The sequence below is a fragment of the Sabethes cyaneus genome, chromosome 1, assembly GCF_943734655.1.
Source record: "Sabethes cyaneus chromosome 1, idSabCyanKW18_F2, whole genome shotgun sequence".
Taxonomy (NCBI): Eukaryota; Metazoa; Arthropoda; class Insecta; order Diptera; family Culicidae; genus Sabethes; species Sabethes cyaneus.
In genome coordinates this window covers 169,253,202-169,259,201 of record NC_071353.1, presented here as the reverse complement: position 1 = coordinate 169,259,201, position 6,000 = coordinate 169,253,202, and positions in this window count along the sequence as shown.

The window sequence follows — 6,000 nt, the reverse complement described above, 5'->3', positions numbered from 1 at the left end:
CTATATCTGTAGCCTAGATTCTTATCAAATTTTGAAGACTAAAATTGCATTGCGTTTTCAGTTTACGATGTCACTTTTTTTTGACGAAATTCCGAACATTTTTGGCTTCAATTCCGAGCACTCTACATCGCCCCCACGAAAATGCGACTTCCTTTTATCGTTGATAAAACAACAACAGATTGCACCGATTCAGACCCTTCAACTTCAATGTGATAAAAATTAGTTTTTGCGAGTTTACAGCACAAAAGTCGATAAAAATGAAGTATAACGGGCCGTAGCATGTGCTGACAAGGACAGCAACCTGTTCGTTGATAAAACGGCGGGTTTGCAGCCTTGTGTTGCAAGAGGATAACGTAGAGAACAGCAAGCAAAGTCTTGACGCCACTTCCGACAAAATTTGGCTTTCTGCTTTTCTTTCGGCAGGCTTTGCAGCCAACTACACGGGATAACTGTGGGGCTTGTTTACTATTTGCTTTAACGACTCTAGCAGTTTCTCTCCACAAAAATTCGAGCATACAAACGACAGGCGTGTTGTTAGACCAGTACCGTACCTCAATACCAACTGGCAGATCAGAAGAGAACAACACCATGAGAATGATTTGCGATAACGATTAAATTGTGGAGTCACCAACTCAAGCGAAGGTAAAACAAGCTCTCACTAAGCTGAAGAACGGTTGCTGAATGCTGTTAGAAAGGACGATTTCCTGTTCGAACTTCCGAAAGCGTGAAGCTTTGAACAAATGTCGAATGTTGGAAACCCTCATGGACCTCGACTGCAAAAAAGTATAAAGTTCCCTATCCTGTTACTGGTTCTCAGTTGAACCTAACCGAAACCGCACGAAATGTTTAGCATCATAGCTTTTAGATTACTTCAGGGAGTGAAACCTGCATATTTACTATCCGTTTGTGGATTTCAAGGCAGTGCTCGATTTAGTCAAACGACATGTTATGGCAGATAATGCTTCAACATGCTTTTTTAAGGTAATAGATTAACTGGATGCATGAAAATCAAGCGTTAGATCAGCGGGTGGACGGGCTAAACTTACAGGGAGGAGAGAGTCGCGCTCGCAAATCAATTATTTACGACTCCCTTAGAAGGTGTACGTACAAAGTAACGGTATTATGTATTTTTATATGCTTATACAAATATGCCGATAATAGGCAGGAAGGTAATACAACGCGACATTGGACCAAACATGTCAGAATGACAGAAGACTACAGGGTAGGAACCGCACCCGGTGGATGTGCGATTTTGAAGAGATTTACGTTTAACCGGTGGGTGTTCGGTAGCCGCAAAGGTACCGAGTCTGCTTGACAGTTGCTGGTTTCAAATATTAAGAGAATCAAGCCAGTTAATGGCAAAGTGACTTTAGCATGAGTTTATTCTCAGGCGCCCTCAAAACCCTTACTGCATACTGAATTTTATATCATCCCGACTTTTTGAAAGTGCAAAAGTCACTCTTATAGTGTGCTGGGTAGAGGAACGTAATGAGGACTCGCCCTGGACGGCTACAATCGGAGATAGCAATGGCGTATAAGGAACGAGGTGGGTAAAGTAGAGCACAACTACAGCAAAAATAAATGGCTTATATCGTTACCTCAATCACCGTACTTTCGTTGGTTCTGAAGTCTATCATTTGCCTCCATTATTGGCGCATGACTCAACTGATCAGTATTTTTCAAGAAGTCACAAATGGAGTTGTGGATCACTTAAAAAGACATCGTTTGTATGGGTTAATAGGCCACGGTGACTGTCTTAATAATCGTCATTTGGAACAGGCTTCGAATGCTCTACATAGTTAATGACCTCTTGGAATTTGGGACCGCCTAGTTAGCTCCGGGATACGATGCTGGCCTAACAAGCCAGTCGTCGTATGTTCGAACCTCGACTGGGCGATGCCGCTACAGAGTTAGCAGGATTTTTGCACTAACCCCGTAATTTTCCTGTACTCCAATAACCGACTGCGAAGTCTGACGATAAAGAAGGGTCAAGTTCTGAAGGACGTTTATACCCATGGCTCTGCTTTGATTTTGGAATTTGGGCGCTATGCTCGATATGGAGTAGGAAAGAAACTACCGAAGAATTTATGGCTAGATAAAGCAAGAGTCCCGCATTTACAGAGCAAATGCGAAGAACTTTCACACTCAGATTTACAAAAGCGGCCCAATTTACAAAAAGTGCCCAGTAAGATGTTCTGTGATTGTGCGTAGTTCACCACGAGTTGAGTTTTTTTTAATAACTAAAGAATTTGAGTAGATAAACTGTTTAGTCTACCACCCTATATTTGATTCCAATGGATTGCTTACTTAAGAGCATAGTTTAGGCGGGCAGTCTTTCCTCTGATAATCAGTTCTACGTCGACGGTCTAAGCAATACTCTCGAAACCAAGCTGCGACTTGTGAACCACTAGGGGCATCGGCCCCTTATGTAGTTTAGCAAGGCGGACATCCTTTGCTCACCGAAATCGTGACCAACGTATCTCCCAATGATGCTACGAATTATCTACTCAACAGCATTGTTTAAACCTAGCCTATTGTATCGTGGTCGATTCCGTTTTGAAAGAGATCCGTCATAATATAAGCGAAGGACGTGTAATCGAAAGCTCCTTCAATATCAAGAAACGTCCAAAGTGCCGTCTCTTGATATTCAAGCGAATTCTCAATCAATGTCACTACACAGTGCAGTGCTGTTTCCGTAAATTTACCGTGCTGATATTTCTATGCAACGGAGTTCTTTGGAAAAACTCGCTGCACTTGATTCAAAAGAGCTAAGCGCTCGATTTGATCAAAGCCTCCGTAAATAATCGACGAAAAGCAGAGCCCCGAGTCGTTTGGCGTTATTATGACTGTTTGATTTGAAGTATGATTCATTCCGTCTCTGGTCTTTGAGTGCAGTTCTTCGCTCTGAAAATTTCTGCAGCATGTCACATGGTCGAAAATTCCGTTTACTACGTTTTCGTACAAGACTTTATTAGTTTCTAATAAATTTTTACAGCTTGTCGATATAAGTCAGTTGAAGGTAAGCGATGTTTGCGCTCCTTTCTTTAACTTTCAGGACATCAATTTCGTCTAGGTTCAACGTTCAAATGACGAAATCGATCGATAATTTAACTTTTACAAAACTGTTTACTTTCGGGACATCAAGTTGATCCAGGTTTTAACGAAATATATAATTCCTGATTAGTTGGGATGGGTCACTTTTTTCTAGAATCCAAATAAACGAAATCGCAGGTGTATAAGATTGTCGTTCCGGGCCTAATAAGCAAAAGCGTGCTTACATGTGATTGGCTGATTCGATTATATTTGACGATGCTAATTTAAATCCATTACATAGAAAATTTTCAGATTGATTGATGCAAATTTCTTAAAATCAATTCGTTCGAAATACAGAATAGCGGTGTACATCTTTCAGCATCATGCATTGTCATAAATAGATATTTTGTAAAGTTTCCACTTTGATGATTTCTTCAGGATGACATCTCAATTTTTTAAGGTCAAGTATCAACAAACTGTCTTTTAAAGATAACCGATAACGATAAAAGCATTTATCATCAGCTGTTAAGTTTTTCAAAACAATTTTTTTATTTTTGCAATTCAAACACTAATCAGGCATTCTGCCCGCACTGCTCGGCTACAGCACTTGTGGTTACTAACTGCGCAGCATTCTATATATTTCAATTTGAATCTAATTTTATGCTTACTTTAGGACATTTCCTGATAGGCCAGGCGTCATTGTTATTAAAATTACATCAACTTCAATTTCGATATCAGTTTTCTGTAATTTTCTGAATTTTTTTCCGAGCGAAGCTTTGCAGAAAGGTGAAACATATTCCCGAAAACCGCATCCCACCGTACGTACGTATAGGGTACGTACACAGCACGCACACTAGCACACCGGGACGGCACCCTCCTCTCGGTTGGATAGCGGCGTACCGCCCTGCCTGCCTGCTTGCTGCTTGCTTGTGCAGGCAGCTGCTGCTGCTGTGGTTCGGTTCGGTTTTTAATGTTTTCCGTTGCAAAAGTGGTCGATGAAAAAGGGGACCATCAGAGTGGGAAACGGAAAGTTTTACACTTTCGAAAGCACTAATCTAGCTTGCATCATGCACAGGTTTGGCGCTACTAGATCGGCTTATCATCAGCTGCAATCTGCCACCAAACCAACCCAGCGCAAGCAAACTGCAAGTCCTCTAAAACACAGAAATCGTTCGAATTCGAGTTTCGATGAATCGCTGCCATTTGCTTTTATTTTTACTGATCGAGCGCAGCAGGCACCCGTGTTTTCGAGTGTTGGTCACCGACACTTACACAAACCAGCAGGAAAAAGCTTAATGCTTGCACTAATATCATCAGGTTTAGCGGTTCTTGCGCGTATTTGCGCAACACAAACAAAAGAAAAGAACGCGGAGAACGAGAAAGACGAAAAAACGATGAAAAGAATCCCATTTGTTTTATTTGCATTGATAGGAGGCGAAGAAGAGGCTCAAGAGACTTCAATCAAAAATTTCCGACGGCTTGTAATCCTTGCTCACTGCCGTTTTCTTTTTTTTTTCGGGATGGCAGCCTTGGTCCGTGTAAATCGCAGTTGGCTCATTTTTTCCATTTCCAGTTTTCAATGGTGTGAAATGAATTGAAAAATTTTCAAGTAGGTACGTACCATCATCATCTTGAACCGCTTCCAACAATCACTGACAAACTCACTGAACTATTGCTTCGTGTCACTAGATTCACGCACTAACAGCGAAAAGAGAAGGGATACTCTTGGCTGTGGTAGTTCTTCTAATAGGATTTCTCTGTCACCAGAGCACTCTGTTCTGTATGTTCTTCGCACGGTACGAAATTCACTTTCGCTCCTTTCGGGTTTTGCTGTTGCTTCCTCTTGCTATATTTTTTTTTATCTTCGTCGCATTCGTCTTGGACGTCGTTGGATCGTCTTCTCGTTGTGTGTGTTTGACTAGAACTCTTCACTAGCAGCACTTCACCTGACTCAGGACTTATTGCTGCTGCGGCTGATGGTATGGTGTTTCGTGCTTTTGGCTGCGACTCCTCTACACTGGTGTTGCTTTTTGGCTGCTGCTCTGCCTGCTCCTGACCAATCCCATCCACTGACCTCGGTCGTCTTCTGACCGCGCTTGTCTCGTCGTCGGGATTCGCGTCGTTGTCGTCGCTGTCGCCCACTGCCACCTTCTGCCGTGCTGTGCTGTGGCGTGTGTATCACTAACAAAACTAATGATCGATTGTCATCAATGGCAATGACACTCCGGTGGACTCTGCTGCTGACTGACTTAACTCACTGCGATGCGATGATGACGGTACACAATGACGGTACAAACCAAACGTATTGCGCCTTTTGCATTGACGACGACGGCAAAACAAAATAAAGCCACCACGAACGAAGCGGCGGCGTCGGAATATATGTGCTAATGTGCTACGTGCGCGAAATTGTACGTGTCTCTCAGCAGTCGCCTACTGTGATATGAGATGACGAGTCGTCGTGACAAACGGCGCGCGGGTGCACACTCGTATACGACGTCTCCTCTAAATGCCGATTGCTCTCTTTCCTCTCGCTTTCTCTACCGCTCGGGAGCGTACGTTTGATTGCCGATTGCGTCTGTTGCGCGTCGTTTGCTTCCAATCGTCATTGAGTCGGTAATCATCGTCGTTTTGTTTGAATGGATCAGATGCGACAGATGCTTCTTTACAGTCATACACTATTTATTCACACTGGTGTGTAGTGTATATTGCGAGACGAAACAAATCAGTTGACTTGTCATTATTCGATATCATCGAACGAACGAACGGGCACGCGATGTCACACGATCCGAGCGAGCGAAACGTTTGTTTAATCAGATCATCGTCGTTCAATCTGTCGCCCGCCCCGCGCCGGTCGTCCGGCGCCCTGCCACCGCTGGCGTCGGTTACACGGATGAGTGACATCCGTGACATCACACGGCGGTGATGCGGCGGATGGCCGGAACGACGAGAATCAACGATTGGTCGTCG